This window comes from Canis lupus, chromosome 13, assembly GCF_011100685.1.
Source record: "Canis lupus familiaris isolate Mischka breed German Shepherd chromosome 13, alternate assembly UU_Cfam_GSD_1.0, whole genome shotgun sequence".
NCBI lineage: Eukaryota > Metazoa > Chordata > Mammalia > Carnivora > Canidae > Canis > Canis lupus.
Genome location: NC_049234.1, coordinates 14,375,146 through 14,400,324, shown reverse-complemented (window position 1 = coordinate 14,400,324; position 25,179 = coordinate 14,375,146). Strand labels below are relative to the sequence as shown.

The window sequence follows — 25,179 nt, the reverse complement described above, 5'->3', positions numbered from 1 at the left end:
GAATGACATAAATAGAGAATTCTGAAAGTGTCCTGTTTTATGAGTCAAAGATTCATCATGTGTGTCAAATACAATTTACCCACTCTATGAGAACAAGTAGTTCGGGTAGTTTACTGAAAATTAAAGAGCATTAAAATCAAAGCAAAATCCAAATGCTTCTTGGGGCACCTGGGTGGCTCAGTTTGTTAAGCAATTGGCTCTTGATTTCTACTTAGGTCACAATCTTGGGATTCTGGGATCTAGCTGAGATGGGTTCTATGCTCAGCTAGAAGTCTGCTTGTCCCTCTGCCCCTCACCCAGCTGGTATGTGGCTCTCTCAAATAAATAAATAAAATATTTTAAAATAAATTTTAAAACTTCTTTATTATGAATTTTCCCTCGCAGTGTGTTTCTTGCCTTAATTTTATCTGTAGTATCCTGTTGTAGGAATGATAGCATGAAATGTTGCTAATATATTATTTAGTCCGTTTTGAGCGTACTGATATTGAATTAATGTTAAATTATTCATGTAGATACTAAGATGGCTGGTTAAACAAATATTAAGTGCTTGGAAGGAAATTAACACTACTAGAAATAATTAATATGTTAAAAATTTCATTAGTCTACACTTTGGTTTAAGAAATAGGCTTACCATTTTTTAATTTTTAAATTCGAGTAAAAATACCAACTTCATAAATAGAACAATTTTATAAAAAATATGACTTTTTCTTTAATTCTGTGTGTATAATGTGTGTGTGTGTTTAGCATAGCATGATCTTGTAACTCTTCGTCTATTTTTAAAAATTTATTTTATATATTTTAGAGAGGGGAGAGAGAAAATGAGAAGAGTGGGGGAAGACAGAGGGAGAAGGAGAGAAACACAAACTCCACACTGAGCTTGGAGCCCAATTTGGGGCCAAATCTCAGGATTCTGGGATCAGACCTGAGCTGAAACCAAAAGGCAGAAACTCAACCCAGTGTGCCACCCAGGCAATCCTCTCTCAATTCATCTTGTAAGTACCATGCCATTTTTTAAGAATTTTGTATATTTCACACTATTTTTATTTCCTTTGTTTTTAATTCATTTTCAGCCAAACATTTATTTTCACTCCTTTGTTATCTTAAAGATTCTGAAAACTCTGAGTTAAAAAAAAATCTATGAATTATGAATGTTCAACAAAGAAAATGATATAAAGCAAACTAACTTTCAACAAAAGTGGTGAGAAGGTACATTTGGCTTTTCATGTATTCAGAAAGTAAACTATTTACAAATAGTCAAATCCCTCTTATTTTCATTTTATCTATTGTTTATTTTACTATTTTTATGAAAACAATGACTTTTATAATATAAAATTATAAAATTCAGTTAACAAGGAGATTTTTGAAAGTTGATAATTTTAGTCTACCAAAAACTATTGATAACATTGATATATAGCTTTTTAAATATATTTTATAAATAATCATTCATTTCTCATTTACTGTCATTAAATAGGCATTCAACACACAGATATATTCTTCAGATTGGATAAGTATTCATTAGAGGAAATCTATCTTTAAGGGTAAAAATTATGTTTCTTTTTAGACATTTTAATTCCTCATGCCTATGGACATCAGAGAAGAGTTCCATTGTAATCAAGGGAAGCCTATGACTATATTGCTATTTTCCCCCAGAAATGGATTATGGAATTATACTGTTATGTGTGCTTTTAGAATATATGTAAGATGTATACCAATTTTAGAAGCTCTGCATATTTCTATGCAACCTCTACTTATGAAAAACTAAAATTCTCACTTTCCATTATTGTCAAAAGCATTGATGAAAATGATTTCATTAAAAGAATGTAGAAATAAAGGCCAAAAAAATGTAAATGAAAAAATATTTTAAAATGCATAAAACTGATAAAGTTAACAAGAACAACTAAAATCAAAATAACATAATTAGGCATCATTTACTGACTGAATCATTTTATAAAATATTAAGTCTTCAATATAATTATAATCAATATAATTTTAATATTACTGGTAATAATGATCAATGCTTAGTAATAAATAACATATAAACTAAGTGGGGAAAATGACAAATTGGTCTCATGTTAACTTAAGTCAAAATAACTAACCTCAATATTTCATGAACTTTATTCCAGATATTAGTCTATTCACATAGTCGAAAGGGACAGAAAGAAACAGATAGGTTTGGTATTGGTCAGTGTGCTTGTGATATATATTTTTTGTAAATTATTCACAAAATTTTCTCACTGGACTGCGTATAAACTTTTTGTTTATGAAAGATCCTAACAGATTTTAACATTTCCATGATGAGTCTTGGTAACCTTGGGCCCCACAACTATTCCACCCCACCTTCCACCATTTTGCTAAACCCAAATGGCTAAAACAACATCTATCCAGTTATAGAAATAGTCCATCCCCTCTATGAAAACAGTCCTACAACAACTATTATGGAAACTGGCTGAGCTTCAGCTGCTCCCTCTGGCTACAATCTACCTTTATTTCCCAAGGTTATGGTCAAGCCATGATATTTGGAACTAAAGCTGATGCCTAGAAGCTTGCCTAGAAGCTCTCCAGTTAATGTTGCTTCTACAGCTTTTGGTGTGGCGTGGAGGTGGCTGGATCTGCTGCTTCTAAGCCAAAGTCATTTCTTCAAAGCTAAAATACACAGGACCTATACCTTTGTTATCTTTCTTTCTCAGATCTTGCTTCTAACCAATGCTCTACATTCTTCTGTTGAACACCGCCTAAATTTGACTCTTTCTCTTTAGAGTTCTTGGAATAGGCCTCTTGATTTAAATTATTTTCACTAATCAACACTTGTTATGAAGTGAGATGTTGAACTGAAATTAATGGAACCTTCTTATATATCTTTTTTGTTCTTTTTATTTTAGTATAGATGATCAACAGTCAGTAAATGAAACTCCCAATCTCCAGCATCTTACATGTATAAATGTTATGGTGTCATGCACTAACTATTGAAGCTATTATAGAATTTTATCAACAACAATTTAGAATCTCAGTGGCCACTTCAGGACCTTGAGATTAAAGTAATTCACCCATGTCACATCTTAGATTTAAAGGGTTCGACGACTACAATTATTCCATGAGCAACATAGTTAGTTTTTTATATCAAGAGGCTTCTAAATGACAGAAAAATTCTAAAATTGCTTTCTTGAAAGCCTCCTTATAAAAAGCTAATAAAAATATGAAGAATCTAAAATCAGAACTCAAATTCTCCTTTTCTTCTTGTGAGTCAACTCTAGGTTGGCCATACATCAGGGCCTTTATGCCTTGACTTCTTCTCTATTCATATTAATTTTCTATTACTGCATAACAAAATAACACACACTTATCAACTTAATACAACATCCATTTATTACATCATTTATCTGTAAGTAAGAATTCCATGTGGGCTCCATTGGGTCCTCTGTTTATGACCTCACAAGGCCAAAGTCAAGTTATTTGCCAGACTGCACTTTAATTTGGAAGCTCAAGGGAAGAGGCCACTCCCAAGCTTATTCAGTGATAGGTAGAATTTGTTACTTATGGTTAGAGGAATGAAGTCCCCATTTCCTTGCTGGCTATCAGCTGTTCTCAACTTCCAAGATCCACCTACATTCATTTCTTAAAATACCTTCCATTTCCAACCCAGCAGCAGTACATTAATTTTCTTTCAAGCTTCAATTGTCTCTGATTGTCTCTTCTGTCACTAGTCTAAGAACATATCTATTTTCAAGGGCTCATATAGTTAGGTTAGGTCCACCCTAATACTCTCCCTATATTAAAGTTAAGTGATCAGCAACCTCTACATCTGCAAAATCCCTTTTGTGATGTAAAATAATCACAGAAATCACATCAAGAGGTCATGTGGACCATCTAGAAGTCTGCCTCCCACACCATCACTTTGTATCAGGACTTTCATGGACCCTCTCCCCCTTCCTCTACCACACCCTTTCATTGGGAAGTATCTCTTCTTGATCTCTTATACTATTGTCAGACATGAGACCTACCTTGCTTGTCTTATGACATTAAAGCCTGCTTAAAAATAGATTTGTATAATTTAATTGACAACTTTTCAAACCCTCATGAGGAAGAATGAAAGTTCATAGAGTATAGGATTTTTCTAGCAGCTTATAACAAGTCTTGAATCCATCATCTTAAAGACACAAGATTTATGAGAAAAAGCTGGTTAAGGAAGACAGGATGGATTGAAACCCAAGTGACATCAAATATATGTATCAAAGTTTGACCAAGGATGAATAGAAAAAGAGTATAAAAGAGAAGACTACCCTTTAGTATCTGATGCTGAGATTTTTGCTGTTGGTATTAATTGATCAATATCCAATTCTATAAAGGGGAAGAATGTAAAAGCCCAGATTTTATTTATTTATTTATTTATTTATTTAATACAAATTTTATTTATTTATTCATGAGAGACACAGAGAGGCAGAGACACAGGCAGAGGGAGAAGAGGGTCCACACAGGGAACCCAATGTGGGACTCGATCCAGGGACCCCAGAATCACACCCTGGGCCAAAGGCAGACATTCAACCACTGAGCCACCCGGGCTGCCCAAAGCTCAGACTTTAAAGGCTATTTCACTTCTACCTTCAGAGACTATGGCACTCTCATTCAGGAGAAAATATTACAACTGGCCTACTCACCTTCTTTGTGGATGGTCTTAATCCTGAAACATCAAGAGATTGTTGTGCACTTTGAACATAGTTTGATATAGAAGGAAAGAAACGTTAGACATAAATTAATAGCTCCTCTGATCAGGCATTTGCATGAACGCATGTCCATGTCTAAATCAGGAAAGACAAATATGCCTATAGTTTTCATAAAGGCAATGGTCACTGAAAGAACAATTATTCTGCCTTCACTTGGAAGACAGACCCTAAGCAGACAAAGGACAAACTTTGATAGAATAACATCTCTATGAGGTATTAGTTGCCCTGGTCAGCCTACAATTTCCCTTAGTAAAAAAAGGGAAACATTTTAACACAACTGCAAATACAAAATGTTCTGTTTCTATTTGATACTGTGTCTAGCCTTTCTACCATAAGAGTCATTGGTTTTCCATCATTTGTCCTTGGAGTAGCGAACAGATTTTACAAGTAAGAATCTCAAATGATCCTTGGACTCAGCATTTGTCTCAGCCACTTCCTGCCTCTGGGCTTTTTCACTAGTGATATGCTTTTCTGTTTGCTGAATGTTTTTAGCATAGATTGATTTTTTTAAAAAGATCTTATTTATTTATTCATGAGAGACACGGAGAGAGGCAGAGACACAGGCAGAGAGAGTAGCAGGCTCCTAGCAGAGAGCTCGATGTGGGACTTGATCCCAGAACTCCAGGATCATATCTTGAGCCTAAGGCAGATGTTCAACTGCTGAGCCACCCAGGCGTCCCAGCATAGATTGATTTTGCATACAGCAGAGTACTATTAAATATGGACTAGAAAGCCTCTTTCTGGAACATTCAGAAAAATTATCCCCAGACTGTAATTTAATAATGTCTCAAACTGATCATTTTCTATCTGATGTCTTTCCTACCAATGTCTCAGAATTTAAATCTGACAAGATAGCATCCGAGCCCAAGAAACAAGATACAAGAGACCATGAACTGTTAAGGATCTCAGCTGATCTGGCTAGCCCTTTGCTGAAGGGCTTGTTTAAAAACAAGACTATTGGGGCAGCCTGGGTGGCTCAGCGGTTTAGCTCTGCCTTTGGCCCAGGGCCTGATCCTGGAGACTCTGGATTGAGTCCCACATCAGGCTCCCTGCATGGAGCCTGCTTCTCCCTCTGCCTGCATCTCTGCCTCTCTCTCTCTCTCTCTCTCTCTCTGTCTCTCATGAATAAATAAATAAAATCTTAAAAACAAAAACCAAAAAAAAAAAAACAAGACTATTGAAGGACTGCCACCGGACACTGTCTGTCTCCCCTGCCATGTGTATTGGAGTGTTTCTTTTTCAAAGGTTAAATGTTATTCTTGAATTTTCTGGCTAATTACCAAAAGCCCCTTGGATAATTCTTCTGTAGAATACTGTTTGAATACTGGTCATTGGATGCTGCCGATATTGGATTCCTAACTTTTTTGAATTAGCTAGCCCAATACATGACCTGACAAAAACTCTCACAAACTATGTCTTGCCCCTGGACAGACTTATTAAAGGCTGCATTCTGTAATAAAGAACACTCCCTTTTAAAACTCCCTTACTCTTGAGCTTCCACATTGCCATGAACCTTTCTTTCTATTGGTACATGAAAGACCATGGTGAGATTCTGTGTTCTATCTCAACAGAACAATAAAAATCAGAGACCCATTGTTTTTGGATCCTGCAGCAAAAGCCTATCCTCTTATTCAGGCATAATTGTGGCAACATCCAAGTTAACTAAGACTTCTAACAAGTAAATTCTTAACATCCCCACACAACCTCTTTGTCCCTCATACCATGCAGACATTTCCTTCTACTAGACTGAACTCTTACAAAATCCTTCTTATCTTTATACATATTCATATCCATTGCTGTAAGATTCTAAACCCTACAGATTATTTTCTTCTTGCAGTGGATGGTATACCTTGGGATATTCATGCACTCACTGGGAATTTTTTGGCTTCAAACCTGCTTGAAATCTACTTAGACAACTCAGATTTAGAATTCCTTTTGGATTGCTTCTACCTGAAGGTTGAATATGGAAGTTTTTATTTTTTTCATTTTATTTTTAATTTTTTAAAAGATTTTATTTATTCATAAGAGACACACAGAGAAAGAGTCAGAGACACAGGCAGAGGGAGAAGCAGGCTCCCTGCAAGGAGCCCGATGTGGGACTCGATCCCAGGACTCCGGGATCAGACCCTGAGCCAAAGGCAGACACTCAACCTCTGAGCCACCCAGGCATCCAGAATATAGAGGTTTTTAATCTGAATTTGCAAGCACAACAACTCAAATTGCTTAAATCCAGGTTCTGGGGGCCAAATCTGCACTGGTTTGTCAGATTGTAGCTTTTACTAAAATGATCAGTTATCTAGAGAGTAGACAGGAAATGTCTATACAGACATCAGATAATCTCTTCAAGTAGGTAATGATTTTATACTGCTTTAGAAGCAACATAGCCAGGCAGCCCAGTGGCTCGGCGGTTTAGCACCACCTTCAGCCCAGGGCCTGATCCTGGAGACTCAGGATCGAGTCCCGCATTGGGCTCCCTGCATGGAGCCTGCTTCTCCCTCTGCCTGTGCCTCTGCCTCTCTCTCTCTCTCTCTCTCCTCTCTGTGTTTCTCATAAATAAATAAAATCTTAAAAAAAAAGCAACACAGCCTCTTAATTGCAGGTGCTACCTCTATTAAATATCATAATCATGTAAAAGCCCTCCTAGATGTTTCCTCCAAAGGCATTGGCCATCATAAGTGGGAGGCACATACTGTAAAGCAAATAAAGCAAATTCAAGAAACAAAAGGCATTTATTTAGATGGTTACTATGCTATACAAGCTTTATGCTATCCACAAAGTTCAAAAATCAAGGCGCAAAGTAACTCTTGACTACTGGCATTGAGTAGAGTCAATTGAGACTTGAGTCAACTCTAATCTCAAGCACTTGATTCTCTAATACCACACAGGAAAAGATCACATTGTTTGTTCCAACCAGATGGTCTTTGGTGGCAACAAGACAAATACTTGGTCTACCCTAAAATGCTAAGACAATGTCTTGCAATGTTACTTCCTTTCCACTGTGGAAAGAAAACAATTGAGAACCATCATAAATGAGCATTAATGGGGAAATTTCAGTAAGAGTGAAAAGAATGATCCTGGGGCAGTTCTCATTTTTCAAGTTCTGGGAAAACTATACAGGCTAGACATGGACAGGAGTTAAAACCTATAGGCCTTTTGAATATCTAAAATGGGTTTATTCAGATACAATCTTCCCTATGTTTTTCAAATTCATTATCGGTTTACTTATTTTCTGGTTGGCAAAAGGTGTTCCCTGCCTAAAGCAACTGTTCTGACAATAGAAATATTGAGAAATATGTTGAGAAAGAAATCCATTTTTTTGAAATAATAATAAAGAAATTCTATGAGGCTCTGCCTTTAACCAAGAAATATCTCTGTCTCTTACCTAAGTCCTCAGAGAAAACTGAGTGAGTGCATTAACCACTGAAGCTGAAACTTACAAGACTAAATAGGGAACTTCAGTTGCCTTTCTCCAGCTCTCAAAACCTTCCGATCAACAGTAACATCACAGATTATCCCCATGTGAAGACACCACACAACTGGAGATCTCATCCTCTGTCTTTCATTCTGCAATTTCAAATATAACTAAATATGGATAAATCAGTAGACATTTAATATAGTATCCCCAAACATATCATCAGAAAGTTCCAGTGGCTTCTCCCTAGGATAAATCACAGGAATCAAGGCATGACCTTTGGCCCAGAGTCCTGGTTTACTGACCATAACAGCAATGTAAGACCAATCTTGAGCCTCACTGAAAAATACTTATCATGTACTATTTACCACACAGTTCAGTGGAACTCCAGGAAACCCATCTTGGCATTCATGTTTTCCAGTTAAAAAGATACCATACAACCACTTCCTGGATTTCTATACCAATAGGAGATCTAAAACTGAACATACCTCAAGTTTCTCTAGAAGTCGTCAGCATCAGGTCAGCATTTTCTTCATCTCCTTTCCCTAGTATTGCTGGGGTTCCATATATTACAAAATATATAGCCCATCGTAGTAGTCATTGTATGAGCATTAAATCAGCAATATCTACATGAGTCAGTCCGATGATTAGATCAAACGTTAGACCAAGCAGCAGACTGTGGTATTATAGCTCCGACATTTGGATAAAACCCCCAAAAGACAGAAATCACTAATTCTATACTTTTTTTTGTCTTTTTTGACTTGATTTTTAAGGATATGATTATCCCATTATGTTGCCTTAAGAATTTTTATTGTTAAAATGAGATTTTGAAGTTTTTCTTCTAATCTTGATTCTCTGGGTAAATCAAGAGGATGAAGAAGTTTTTGCAAATGTATAGATATCTAAGTTCCCCTTCTACCGACTCAGGGTAGAGGTAAGAACTATTCTCTTATCAAATACCAATAGTAACAGAACCTTGGCTAACAGGTCTTGTCCAGGACTTTCTGGTAATTATCAAGTCAACACTTGTTTTCTCTATTGTCCATTATTAGTTTTCCTCCAGAGACTTGAATGCTTCTAGCCACTCACTGATATGATCGAAATGCAGCTGCAAAGACAAAAATCACCAGAAGACATGATGACAGTTCTCACTGAGTTATAGATTGCTGTCAGCAGCAGATCTGAACAAACGTTGGGGCGGTTGAGGGATGACACATAATCTCTATTAACCAGAAGAGATATTCCCTGTGGCTTTCACATTCCCTTAGCCTCTGAAGCTGCTCCTTTCTACCCCTCTCGCCCATGACCGTAACTCTTACAACTAATCTGCCCCAAATCTCTAAACACGATCAAATTGTGGAATCAATTGCTCATAATCAAAAGAACAATTTTTCCTCTTCCTAAAACCATTTTTCATCAGCTCTGCCTGATATTAGCTGAACCTCTGCTGAAGCTCTGTAGAAGTTCCTCTTTTTTACCCAAGGCAGAACACTGCATCAGAGATCTCACACTGCCTCATTCCTCTGAATGAGGTGCTGCTGAGTTCCTTTCCTTCCTCATAGGCAGTAATTCAGGAGTTTATTCATACTGTTATTACATGTTTATATAGTTTTCAGTTCCACTTATTCAACTCTTTTCTTTATTGTAACCAATTAAAGTTAAATGATACCTTCTTTACATGAAATCTGTTTTCAATAAATGTCATCTTGCCAAAAGCCACTTTTATGTATTTGTTTTATTATACTTTTAAGCCTGTCCATAATGTTTCTGATGATTTTCATTTTCTATATTTATTTATTTACTTCAAGAGTGCTTTGGTGTTCTTTTTTTTTATTTACTCTCCCCAGTATTACCCAAGTTCCATATGTTGCAAAGTATATAACCTATCCGATTTTTCATGGTATGCACACTAAATCAACATGAGGTTTTTCCAATAACTAGAAAACATGGATTTGGAAACAATAGGACTTTCTCCATTCACCTATTCTAGATGAGAAATAACAATGCAAGTATCCTATTTTTGATCCATTATTGTATGTGGGACATACATATAAGCTGATGAAATAGACCTTTATGGGATCATTATACAATTAATAAAATAGAATAATGACATATGACCTTATTTGAGGGCTTTTTAAAAGCAGTGGACCTCTTTTCGGAGAAATGCAGCTGTTACTTATACCTAAATATTTACATGCAGTTTTAGAGAGTACATAGATTTCTTGAAGTCAGTCCCACATGCTTAAGAATCTACAAAACGTTACACTTATTTTGCCTTGAAGAACGTCCAAGTATTTACATCTTGTACTGTGCTTCTGTTTCGCAGTTGTCTTGTAAGCCTATTTTTTTTTATCTTAGGTTGACAATAAATGAATAGTTTAAGCAACTGACACCCAGGAAGTGCCCTATGTGTATTCACTTCAAATGACTCAATTAATATTGCAATGAATATTTATTGATTCTCCCCAGAATTCATGGTACTATCACATAAAGGCTATTTGTTTTAGTGTTCTCCTGTGCACATTTGGGCAGAGATTGATGAAAGACTTTAGTTAATTTAAACAGAGACCTTCTTTTTTATATAAGCCTTTCCTGTAAAAATAGAAGTATGCACATTTAGAAGTTTACATTAACAGACTAATTAAATCATATGGAAAATTTGAGATAATCTGATGGATGATATTTCCAACTTTGCTTTGTAGATAAGGAAATATTTGAATAAGAGAAGAAATTCATAGTAAGTCCCACTCACCTATCTTTATCAGTTTTAAATTATCATGTTGCTCTATTTTTTGATTATGTCAGAAAAACTACTCCAAGAAATTGAATATATACAAAAGAATAGTTCAGAATGGCACATTGACACTTATCTTTCTGTTTATATGGAAGGCATTTATATTCCTAGTTTAAGTCCAAATTGTATATCTTTGTAATTCCCACAAGTCTGATTCAATAGTAGCAAGGCCAGTTTATAAGCAAGCAATCATATGGGAAGAGAAAATCTCACACATACCTTGGCTCAGCATGAATTTTCATCAGTAATAATAAATGCCAAAGAAGGAAGGCAAAGAAGTATTATTTGGAGCATTGGAGATAGGTCTTCTTACCTTAGACATTAATAACCTCCCGGTATACAATTACAGTAGTCACTAGGGTGCAAAGTGTTCCCACTAGTAGACGAGCTTTCTGCAGATACAATATGAAAGCTGTCTAGATCAGAAGAAGAAAATGGCACAGATGCTATAATCAGAACCAAAAAAGGTGATGGGGGGAATGGGTGAAATAGGTTATGGAAATTAAGGAGTAGACTTGTGATAAACACCAAATGTATGAAAGTATTAGATCACTATATTGGACATTTAAAACTAATATGACACTGTATGTTAACTAACTGGAATTTAAGTAAAAACTTAAAAAGATCCAAAAGAATGTGAATTGTATTTATATATGGCATACCTATAAATCTCTCTGGTTTTAAGCATATCAGACTTTTTTCTTTTCTTTTTTCTTTTCTGTTTCATTTCTCTTCCTTCAGTTTCTTTTTTTTTTTTTTTTTTTTTGAAGGGGCAGATGGAATTTTATTAGTTGTGGGTAAACATGAGATACAAAGATATACCTTTATTGCATAAATATATATAGCAACAATGAATGGTATAACAATTCTAATCTAATGTTATATAATCAGTTAATATAGCAACTACTTATATTTCACACATATATAAGGATGTGGGCATTATGGAATGATTCTTGCCATTCAAAGAGTTGCAATATGGTTGGAAAAATAATTATAATTTCATATAATTAATACATTTACATTCATAAAATACACTAGTCTGAAGAAATCATGAACGTGAAAAAAATAACTTTTTTTTTTACAAGAAGAGTACCAAGCAATGAATGGTATATTTGATCCAAATCATGCCAATGTAGTTGGAGATAATTTCGGTAGTGTGCTGAAGCAAAAAGAAATAATTTAATATTAAGATCTTGACACTCATCAATTGTACAAATTTTGACAAATGGCAAATTCTATGACTCTCACTTATCAGTATAATAATTTTACATAGGGTTATTGTGAAATTAAATACAAATATAAATGTGGCAAGAAATATATTACTTTCATTTGCTTTGTAGCAAGGTGAGTCTTAGTACCTAATAAATATATGGAGTAACTAGGTACACTACTCATCCTCTTTAAGTATATTTGCCTGTGATAACTCAATGAATAATGGTGTGAAATAGTGCAATCTTTTGGATACATAAAGCCATTTATTTTAAAGCATTCATTCAACATATATTTACTTTCCACATATCAGGCAGTGTGCAAGATGCGGGTTAACAAGTGTTTTTATTGGTTTGTTTGTTTTTATTTTTTAAAAATGGTAGGGCTCTATTCTGGTTATTGCAGTCTAAGGATAGAGACAGACATTATATAAATGCAAAAATTACACCTTTAACACTACGGTGATAATTCTGCATCCAACTGTAAAATAATAATGGGCACCTGACTTACTGTATTTCAAACAACTAAAAAACTTTTGGAAAGACATCACAGAATTTTAATTGCTGAGTAAAGGGAAATGAGCAAAGTAAATCCTAATTTTGTCCCAAATTATAGCCTAATGCAATCCTCAAGAATATAGGGCAGAAGGAAACCAATCAGAATCCAGCATTCTCTCCAAGATACTCCATGACATGAGGAGACAGAGATCAAAGTTCAGGTGCTAAGTGCCTGGGTGAAGATTTTGTCTTTAATGAATGGTTGAATTAATAAATCACTATGAGTTTTCTGTTTAGGAGAACAGAAAGCTCTGTCATGCTGTTTAAATAAAGTAGAATCCACAGAGGCACAAAACAGGAGATAGAGTTATAATAAGTGAGAGTTGGTAACCTTCAGTACTTTTGCACAACATATGTTTTGGAGTTGTTTTCGTTTCCTAGTTATTTTACTCTGAAGATGTTCCAATTTGTGATATTACATTTAAAACTTGCAATTTTAGCATAAAACAATGATTTAATTCTGTTAATTGGGATGTGACACGGTAGTTTTAACAATATGTTTTTATGATTTTAAAGGTTAAATACTCTTGAGTTCAATTACAGAATCTACCATGATTCTCTCCAATTAGCTCTTCCTTTTAAATGTTTCTAAATTGATATAAAATAATATAATAGATTCTTAAAAAATAATTTACAAAAGATTACACAATATTAATATTTTATAGTTTGACACTAATTCAATTCAACTGACAAAGACATAAAAAAAATAAATAGGACAGAATAATTCTTACCGTCAATGCATTCTAGGAGGGTAACAAGGAATCATAAATGAAATTAATTGAATAATACCAGATAATTCTCAATAAATTATATTATAAAGAAAAAAAGAATATATTATAAAAATAAGAAATAGCTGAAAGCTATTTAAACTTGTTGTATACTATGCATAGAGTGTACAAATTGTAACCAGACCCAAATAGCAATACTACCAGTACGCCAGAAGCTGCCCTTTTGTCATTTTTACAATAAATAGTTATACAAGAAGTAATTTACTGTTTTTTTTTTATTTTAAATAAAAGGATTCACATAAAATGTATTCTTTTGCATCAATTACTTTGTTCAACATTTTTTGATAATTTGTTGATATTTTGCATGTAAGTATACGTTTTCCATTCTAATTACTGTATAATACTCCACAGTGTAAATATACCAACATTTAATTCAATTATAGATGAACATTTGAGCTATTTTCAGCCTTTGGCTATAATAAATAGTATGGATATGAATATTATGTTTAATGAAATTTGGTGATGGAGTCCATCTGAGGAGGTATTATTGCAACAAGATTTATATGATATACCTGTTACTGTTGCATAACAAATTATCTCAAAATGTGATAGCTTAAACAACTGATTTTTATACAAATGAACTTTGTGGAAAATTCAGACATGACACAATGGGATGATTTGCTCTCTGTTTCAGATCTCTGACATCAACTTGGAGGGCTCAAAGCTTGGGATGGCTGAATGGTTGAGAACTGCAGTGATTTAAAGATACATCACATTTATGGTACCTGGGCTGGGATGACTTAAAGACCTTTACTGCTGATTACAATGTAAGTGGACTCTCCATGTGTTTTTGCTTCCTCAAAATAATGCATTTTCACAAAACCTGGATTTCTTCCATAACAGCTTAACACCAAAGTATGAATGATCCAGCCAAAAAGACCTCAGATGTCACACAGCATCACTACTGCTACACTCATTTGTCAAACCAGCCCCCTGATTCAGGAGGCCAAGCCAGAGACCTATCTATAGTAGGAATGCCAAAAAAAAGGGGAGAGGGAAGGATTTAAAACCTCCTAAAGTCAGCCATGAGAAACTTATAAATTAATGCAGAGGAAGAAATAAATCTAAAATCTATAAATAGGAAACAAATTTTAAGTTTTTGAGAAGGAGAAAAAAAGTCAGATTGCCTGAGTACAGTAAAAAAAAAGATGTAGTACGCAGAGGCCATATTTTTAAAGAATATTTTTAGTCATTATGTAGGCCATAAAGCATTGGGATTCTATTTCATGTTTTAGCCATTTGAAAACATTTAGGTACAGGCATTGTCTTATATACATTTTAACGATGTAATCTTTTTGGCAGCCTTAGAAATAATAATTTGTGGAGACACAAGAGACTAAAAGGCTTTTTAAATAATATAAGTACATGAGGATATTGGCTAGACAGTGGCAGTAGACATAGAAATGTGGAAAAGTGGATAGATGAACTTTTTGGGCTAATTCTTGCTTATTCAACATTCAGCTAAAGATTATCATTTTCCTTAAAATCTACTGTGATCCTTTTCTACCAACCTACCCCAACCCAGGACAATTTAAGAATTCCTGTGCTGGCTTAGGAATCCATCCATACATAGATCTCTACTTATTCACAAAATAATGCTAAAGTTAACTATTTGTGTATTTCCACAGTAAAGGTTATGACCACTAATTTGGCTTTACTTGCATTTGTATACCTAGGGTCAAGAAAAATTTAGTATCAGAAATAAACTATATTCTTTTGAAATGTTTAAATAGTTTGGGTACAACAGCTGCAATTGATATTTTAATGTATAATTAATACATATCACAAGTAAAGTCCTTGGGTCTGATGTTTATACAATATTGCATATATGTATCTCCATAATATACATAACATATATTATTTTTCATGAAATAATAAACTGATCAGAAGACACATTTATTTACATAATTCTTAATTATTTCTAAAATTTTTGCCAACATTTCTTTTTGCAGTTTTAGCTTGTTCTTACACAGTTGAGCATGTCATATAGTGATTTCAGAACCCATAGAGAAGAAACAATTATTTAGAGTAATCAATGCCAATCAGAAACAATTATTTTACAATGCTATTTTGGAACATTAATATTGTGTGTCTTCAAGAAGTGAAATTACATCTCTGGGTGATGGTGAATTTAATACTACCTGAAATTTAGCCATGAGAAAATGTCTGAAGTCAGAAAAAAATGACAATTATTTTATAATGACATGGTTTAACCCAGTTAACATACACAATTAAAAGTAACCATGTAAAATACTTTAATACCAATCAAAAAGGAAAGACAACCATGAAGTATGCTATTTTGTGATGTAAAACAACTAACTTCTTAGGGAAAACTGTGAATTTTTCCATACTTTCTTTCAGTTTATTTAGTCCCAATACTGCCTTGAGGCAAAATAATGGATCCAAGGAACTCTCAAAGTCATCCCAAGCCTATAATTCACCAGAAAATTGTGCAACAGCTTCCTAAGAAACTACTGCAAGCTTAAAAGTGCCCAAATGAAAACAAACAAACAAATAAAATGTTGAATTGAGAGAACTGCTGGCCCTTTGATTAAGAAAACTGAGTTGAATGTATTTTGGTGAGAAGCCACTTGAAAAAAAATATTCATTAACTTATTTTTTAATAGATTTGTTGAGAATCTTCCATTTGCTACATACATGACCATAAAAGTGAATAAGATCTAGATCTTTCTACCTTAAACCCGTGTGCTATGCGCATAACAACGAAAGAAAAGATGACAAGATATACCTGAGTTCTTTGACATTTCTCCCCTCTAATCATTACCTAGGAGTTTTATCTCATTCACCTTCTGCACACGAATCTAGAGATACATGCTAATATGCTAATATTAGATAGGGAAGATTCACTTGTGAGCCACAAAACAAGACAAGCCTACATTTGATCACACTGTCTTAGTACCTGTACCCAAGAGTCTATACTCTTAAACTTGTTGTAGAATAGCTGGTTCTAAATCCCTATCACCATGTCTGAGACTCTGTCACCCATTATTATACCATTGCTTCTAAGTCATCTTTGTATTAATATATATTTGTTGCACATTCATGAACTTGGTTCTACATTATTCCTGCTGGATTTTCATTAATAGTTTTCCTATATTTCTGTATCTCCTTATGACTCAATCTTGACTCTATCTACTTCTTTGAGTAATCCTTTAGATAATGGACATTACAGGGACGCCTGGGTGTCTCAGCAGTTGAGCATCTGCCTTCTGCCCAGGGTGTGATCCTGGAGTACTGGGATCAAGTCCCACATCCGGCTCCCTGCGTGGAGCCTGCTTCTTCCTCTGTCGATGTCTCTGCCTCTCTCTGTGTGTCTCTCATGAATAAGTAAATCAAATCTTTAAAAAAAAAGGTGAATGTCTACTCACCACAAATAGATTTATTCTCAGGGCTTTTGTAGCAACGGAATGAATTTGACAGTGAAACAGAAAACAAAGCAGCCTCAAAATCCAAAGGTTTAGAGCAATGTAGGGGAATATTCTAGATAGCAGTCTAGATCTAGATAATATAGATGGTGAAGTAAGTGACCACTTCCATTATGCTAGTTATTCCTATTTAGGGCTTTTCCTGTGCAGTACTGAGAACATATTTATTATTTGTGACTCGTGATATCAACCATTTATTCATTACATTTTTCAGATGGAGCAGATATTCTTTGAAGTCATGAAGGGAAGGGCACAAAAATTAAGAAGACATGAGAGCTGCTCCTCAAGGTCATTTGAGAGACTAGAAACATAAATACATAGACAGATAAATGTACAAATTGATGCAGACAATATTCAAGATCTTTGCAAATATTTGAAATCACAGGGAAATTTTTAAAGGAAACTGGGGTCACATTATAGGGGTGACAATTGAGCTGAAGACTAATATTCTGGATGGATAGAAAGATAAAGGATGGCCCAGGAAAATTAATCAGAAAGTTCAAAAGCATAAATACATGACCAATCATGAAAGGGTTATATTTTAGAACTGTTAGAGAAAATAGGGGTTGAACATAAAACTCTAGAGAACACTAATTTAAGGTTGAGAAAGACAAGAGAAAAGGAAAGCTTTTAAGAATAAAAGGTGAGCTAGAGGAGAGTGATACGGACGTGCAAGGAAAAAATATATATTTTAGGCAGAGCAGCTACTTAAAAACTTTTTCACTTCTTTCTCTGGGAAGACTAAAACTAAACTGAACAAAATTAAAGGCAACTAAATGAAACTAATAGTAGGCAAGAAGACAAACCAGAATAATTGCAGTCAGAGGTTTATTAAAAGAAGCCTCAACAGCAAGGCAATGGATGCTGTCTGTACTTCTGGTTCTTCCACAGAGCGCTGCCCGGGTTCTTTGTGCAAATGGACTGTTGACTAACAAACTCCACCCTTCAAAAACTTATACTCATGCTCTGTCACTTTTCCTATGCTTATTTACTTTGTAGGTATCTTGAAGACTACCTTCCACGTCAAGCATTTACCTGAATACCTGTTACCTAGTAGGCACTCAACAGTAACTAATCCTTGCTCTATATGTCACAATAAAGTACACAATAATTCCCTTGCTATATACTATCATTATTATTGTTATTATCATTATTGATATGAGTTTTCTATCTCCATGGTAGATTATCAATTCTTTTAAGCATCCTAAGTTCCCTTTTTGGAACCATCTTCTATATACTGGTGTGCATTCATATAAACTAGTTGTTTTAAAAACATGGTGCCCATAACCACAGCAGTTCCAATACCTCGTGACTTGTTAAAAATGAAAATTCAAGAACCCCACCACAGACTTGCTGAATCAGAATCTCTGGCAGTAAAGCCTAGCAATCTCAACAAGCCCTGATGGAGTCTAAAATTTGATATCAATAAATAAGGTGATCCACCCTTCCTGGACTGCTAAGTACAATCATTAACCAATCAGGATACCAGAAGGAGAACACTGGCTCAGACCAAGCAGGAGATGCTTTGATTATGTGGAAAGTCAGACTTTGGAATCATAATTCAGGTCCCAAGCTGTCCAATATTAGATCCATTACCTTGGCATTTTCTCCACTTCTCTTTTGGGATGTCCTATCCATCTCTCAATGATAGCAAAATTATTGAGGTAATAAATGTAGAATGTCTGGCACATTATGGCCATTCGATAAATGCTATTTTCTTCCATAACGGAATCACCTTTATTGAGTTGTAATGTTAGACACTCTGCATTTATTAAGGGTTGTACAAGAAATAGCCCTATGGGAACAAGTTTCAACTCTTATTTTATAACTGTTGCTGAGAATACTGTCCATTACATCACTCAAGATCCCCTATATATTTTTTTATATGAGTAATGTCTTTAAACGTTCGGATATAGGAAAAAATAGAAAGCTAACAAAAAAACCTTTGTGTAGAATATGTGCTAGAGTTTCTTCAAAATACAATGCACAAGTATATAAGATACTATAGACTTCATATAACTAAATTAGATCAAATTCAATAGAAAAATAAAATAAAAATATGATTCAGCTATGGGGCACCTGGGTGGTGAAGTCTATTAGACTCTTTGTTTCAGCTCAAGTTGTGATCCCAGGGTCATGAGATCAAGCCCTATGTGGAGCTCTGTGCTCAGCACTGAATTGGCTCTTCCTCTCCCTGCCATTCTTCCCTCTTGTGCTCTCTCTTTCAAATACATAAAAAATCTTTAAAAAGATGATGCAACTGTAGGTAGAATTCTCTCTTTCTCTTTCTTTCTCTTTTAAAAAGATTTTATTTATTTATTCACAAGATACACACACACACACACAGAGGCAGACACACAGGCAGAGGGAGAAGCAGGCTCCCCACAAGGAGCCCAATGGCTCCTCAGGCTCAATCCTGGACCCTGGGATCATGCCCCGAGCTGAAGCCAGATGCTCAACCACTGAGCCACCCAGGCATCCCTATAGCTAGAATTCTCAATTTAAAATATTCTTTGCAAAAAAAAATCCTTTGCATATAGATAATCCTATCTATATAAAGCACTAATAATTTAATAATAAAAATATTATTTTTATTGTTAATTCTACAAAATCTTATTCACTAGGCAAATAAATACCAAATATAATTTTTCAAAGTTTTACTTAAGGAGAGAAAAAGAGAGAAAGTTGTATATATACATATATATATATATTAAGCATAACTTTCTAAGCATTATGAGAGACCTTAAAAAGCACACTAAAATGATAAATCTGACATTTATTCTTTTCCCAAGATTTTCATTTTAAGATGAAGAGACTTAGGCCCAAAAGGTTTAATTTATTGATTGAAGTAAATTATTTAGTGTCAGAACATAACCTGGAAATGAAAATCCCTGGTTTTATTCAGTATCACTGAAATTTTCTTTTAGTTAGAATGAAACCTAAAATAGCAATCCCAAATTTATATCTATTATTTTATGATAAATAAAAATTTCAAAAGGCCAATTTATCAATTTTATAAATTCACTGCTTAAAAAAAAAAAAAACAACAACATAAAAGTGATATATAACAAGTTGAAATCCCACAACTACGCCCTCTTCGTCCATGGCAGTTGAGTGTTGATTTGGGGAACAGGATCCTCTTATTTTTCTTTTCTTTTCCTTTTTATCTCCTCTCCTCTCCTGTCCTCTTTGCTCCTTTCTCCCACAGCTTTATTGAGGCACGATTCACACATAAAAAATTATATATATTTACATTGCATAACATGATTTTTAAGGTGTACAACATTATGATTTACTGTGCATTGTGAAATGACTATTGTAATCAAGTTAATCAACACATCCATCACCTCATGTAGTTATAATTGTGTGTGTGTGTATGTGGTGAGAACACTTACAATCAACTTTCTTAGCAAATTTTAGGTGTATGCTGAATCACAACAAAAATGGGTTTAAGTTTCAAAATCTAGGTAGCTTTCCATTTGAATTTAGTATGTATTTATGTCAATAATACCACTTTCTATTTAAAGTTTATGAGATCATGTTTTTCTAAACAGAGTAGTGAATCATTACTCTGTGCTGTGTCATTGATCAGAAGACGGTAGTTTTATCTGAAACTTCTTGGTGAATTCTCCACAGCATTTTCTACATATACTATGTATTTTTAATCATTATATGTTTTTATTAATTTCTTTTATATAACAAAGAACACATGACATCTGCCTGGAGATCAATAAAACAAAAATGAAATTAATAAAATGAAAACAAATAAAAATGGAAAAAAATCGCCCAGAATATTGCTCATTTATTTATCATTTATGAGTACTTATTGAGCACCTAAAAAAATACTTATTGAACACCTATAAAAAGCATTTTTTGAGATGCTATGAGTAACAAAAGAGTGGTATCTGATTCTACTGAATTCATAATGAATAAGAGAAGTGACAGGTAAACACATATGTACAATTAATAAATGTAAAAACACATAGATGGTAAATATGTTATTTTATAATTTTCTGCTTAGAAAAATAACTTTATAAAATAATTGAGGCAAAAAAATGACACCACAATGACATGGATATATGGCTATGTGAGCTAAGAAGGGAGAAGCAGAATGAGTTGGCCTGAGAAAATTAAACAGTGAGAAAAATTGGACTCTGATCACAAGAAGGAAAGGACAGTTGGTATGTGAAGAAAATGCTACATAGATTACATGTCAGACAACTATGCTGAGTGAAGGAAGGAGTGATGGAAATTCCTTGGAATGGTAGAAAGGCAGAGTAAGAGTTTCTGTAAAGAATTTGAAATATTCACTTTCCTGAAGTGTAAACTCAAAACCACTGTAAAAGATACCAGATGGTTAGTGGACATTTGTGGAATAAAGGATTTTCCCCTCATTTTTGTCTGGACAAAGATAGCTATCATGGAGCAGTAGCCCAGAGCTAAACATGAAAATGTATGCTTCCCCATAAATCTTGAAAATAGCTTTGCATTTCCAAATAGAGGAACTGAGGCAATAATATGTCTAAATGAAAGCTCTAATGAAGGTTAAGTCATTCACAGGATACTCTGAAGCCATGTAGAAAAGACATATAAGTCAGGACTGAATCAAAGGGTAGGGACAGGTTGAAGGTTTCAGAAAACCATTCCTGAATTAAATGATGCTACAGCTAGATGACTGAAATATACAGTTGGAGAATAAAGAGAAGGAATTTCTGCCTAAAGGGGTAATTTAACTTAATTTCACATATATATTTGATGTCTAAGCTATTAATAGTTGTCCTAATTAAATTAATACCATGAGAAGTTTTCCCCTACAGGTTTTCTTTTCTTTCTTTAAATTATTTTCTTAAGATGGTTTCCTGGAAACCAGTTCCTATGTCAAGGTTATGAAACATTTATGGTTTCTAATTCATTTTCATAACCTGCTTTCCCTCCAGTGTTGTACACATAGGAACCAGTAAAAACCACATATAGTGTACCTATTTGACTAATCCCTGCCCATAGTTAGTATTAGGATCCACTTTTCTAAAGAAGTATAAAATTATACTATGTTTAATCTACACTTTATTTGATGACTATGAACATTAACCATTCACCTCTTCTTTGTTAGTTTAGTTTAATTTTGTTTTTCTCTTTGCAAACTGCCTGTCATCTTCTTTGCCCGGTCACCTACTAGGCACTTATGTGCTTTAAAAATATATATTTTTATTAAATACATATAACTATTAATAAGTTGTATAATGATTCATTGTGATTTTTCATAACCCCAGGTTTTAAAACAATCATATCATATCTAAGGTCATATCTGTCATATATAAAGTTATTTGATTATTTCATTCTTTTACAAATATATGTTAGTTTCCCTTTTTTGGCAATTTTTTTGAATAATCTCTTTAAATTAATATCAGCATTATGTCTGAAATATGGGTCATCTAATTTATTTTTTCAGATTTCAAGCAAGACCTCTCAACACCCTCTACTAATAATGTCTTTACTTAACTATCGTCTTTCTTTATCCGAAACAAAATCTTATTATATAATAAAATGCAATGCTTTCTTTATCTGAAATGAAATATTATCATACAATAGAATATAATTTATTGCTAGGCTTAGTATTCTATTCTGTTAATTCATATATCTACATTTGGATTATTATTAACTAAGTTTATAATGATGATATATATTCTTTTAAATAACAAGTATGTTTATAGAACATAATGGGGATACCTTATTGGTCCAGGGAGTAGCTGAAAAGCAAAGTAATTTTCCTTTATTTTATTTAAGCCTATTTTATATTTAGTTGTTTTTAGAAGTACTTCAATCCAAACAGTTAATATACAAAGGTTTAGTCTTCATAGTGATCAGGGAAATGCAAATCGAGATTGCAATAATATTTTACATTTAGTCAGTTGGTAAAATATCCAGGATCAATACATCGAATATATCAAATATTTCAGAGGCCAATGACTGATTGAATATTTTACAGGCTTCTACTGTAGGGTAAAAATTGGTATAACCTTTGGAAAACAATTTGAGTAATATCGAACATTGCCTACCATACATACTAGTATCTCCATTTTTAGGCATATCTCTCTCTATATATATATATACATATATATATAGAGAGAGAGAGTTTGTGTGGGGGGGAGGGGGGTTAGAGAGAGAGAGAGAGAGAAATTTTAAGCAGGCTTCACAGCAAGCACAGAGTGCCTGGCATGGGGCTCAACCTACGCCCCAAGATCATGACCTGAACCAAAATCAAGAGTCAGACCACCCAGGTGCCCCTAGCATTCTTATCATCTCTTATGCAAGGTTAAAAAAATAAATCCAGAAAAAATACAAATTAGGCGCTCATTGGGAGATTGAAGATTTGATTACAAAATCTTCATACGTATATAATGAACCATTACACAGCCATGAAAATCAGTAATATTAAACTACACACAATAGCAACAAACTTTGTAGCATAATACACAAGTTGAGAAAATAATAAAGGCAAAAATTAGAATGTTTACTATGAGTAAAGAGCAAAAGTGAGCACACAAGTATATACAAATTATTGTATATGTTATATATTGTATATATATTCTCTGGTTTGGTGTACATAGGTGTTCATTCTACTGTGAGAGAATCAAGTAAAATAAAACACAATAAAAATAAAATAATATCATTCACGGAAAATGAGGATATACTTCAGAAAGGATTTTAATTAAGCCAATTCTGTGCACCTGTAGTCCTTAAAAAGAAACTTTATCATGCAGGTTTTATAAATTGGATTTTGGATAATTTTTTTTAGCAATTTATTCTGTAACAATATGTCTTGATTGTATAATACACTGATGGATACCTGCTATGCCAATTAGGGAAAGACTGATCACTTCAATTAAAATAGTCCCTTTAATATTGAGATGAAAACTTAGTTCCATCTGAAGTCCTCTTTGGCATAAGTGCATTAGAAAGGTAAAATACTGCACCATATTAATTTTATATCAGTGTTGGCAATTACCAACCTCAAAAGAATAAGCAGAAAAACTGCTTTAAAATCTAATTATCATTTACTTGTTTCAGTGATAAAGTCTGAGATTTTATTTAGAGCTATATTGGATCAAGTGGAAATACAGACTCTAATACAATTTTTTAAACATGACACTTGGGTTGATTTTTTTTTTTTTACTAAATCTTGCTTCATTAACATAAATATTTACATATTTGTCCTCTTGGCTGAGTTTTTAAGACAAGTCAGTAGAACTTTTATGTTGATATGGAGGTGCTCAGCTGACATTTATGTGTCCCACCCTGTATCTCTTCCATATAATGAGCTTATAAAACAACCCTGGGGAAAGGCACACCTAAAAGTGGTACCAAGAAGATATTGCCTCTTTGTTATTTTACCCTAGAGTTAGGTCAGAAGAGTATAAATTATTCTGGTTGTAAAGTTTGGCCAATAATATATTTGGAGAAAGTATATTAAAGGAAACGGAGAAATGGCCTAATAGAGCATAGTCAATACTTTGGAGTCAGATTGACCTTGGTCAAAATGCAAGCATTCTCTATTATTGGCTGTATGCCTTAAGAAGTATTACTTAATCACTTTGTCTGTCTGTACTTCTGTCAAATGGCATATTAATCATTTCTACCACTTATGATTATTAAGAGATCAATATATGTACAATAAAGCATTTACGTGAGTAGGCAAGAGAAAACATTAAACATTTTGTTATTTTTTATCAAAACCAACTGACTAAATCTTTCATAGAGTGTGTGTGGGAGAAACATTGTACTATTTATTATGTATACCATAGAAAGCAATAAAAATCTGTCTTGTCACTGCTGATAGTTAAACCTAAGCAAGATTTTACAATAATTTCAAGATACTAACTTTTTTTTTCAGTTCTAAAAGTCTAGTAGAACCTAATATCTATCTCTTACCTATTGTAAATACTTTCATCCTTCAAGTTCAGGCTTAAATCAGGGTCCAAAGTCCATAACAGATAGACAAAAAATGGGTGTGCTTTTGTTCATTTTATTTCTTTGGCTTGCCCATATACCCCGATTCCCTGAGCTTTCAAAGAATGGGCACATTTGCAAGAGGGGGAAAGAGGAAAAAAAATATTCCTGTTACAACATATCAGTCAGTGGTTCTTTTTTGGCAGTCACCTTCAGATATAGTAGCTATCTGTATACAGTCTTTTTCCTCATCCCAAAAAACTTGTGTGGATTATTATGGAACTTAGTCTCTTTCTTGGTCATGCAGT

At 33.8% G+C, this 25,179-nt stretch overlaps 1 long non-coding RNA gene across 3 annotated transcripts in view; it reads left to right on the top strand.

Moving 5' to 3' along the window:
- The first annotated feature begins 835 nt into the window (after positions 1-835).
- LOC111098438 overlaps positions 836-25,179 on the top strand; it is a 60,141-nt gene continuing 35,797 nt past the window's right edge. The window contains exons 1-3 of one of the 3 annotated variants that reach the window (XR_005368275.1): positions 836-992; positions 14,113-14,245; positions 17,924-18,040. This is a non-coding gene — a long non-coding RNA (uncharacterized LOC111098438). Of the gene's footprint in view, positions 993-14,112; positions 14,246-15,839; positions 15,981-17,923; positions 18,041-25,179 lie in introns of those variants that run through there. The other 2 variants (XR_005368274.1, XR_005368276.1) reach the window with 2 other exon arrangements.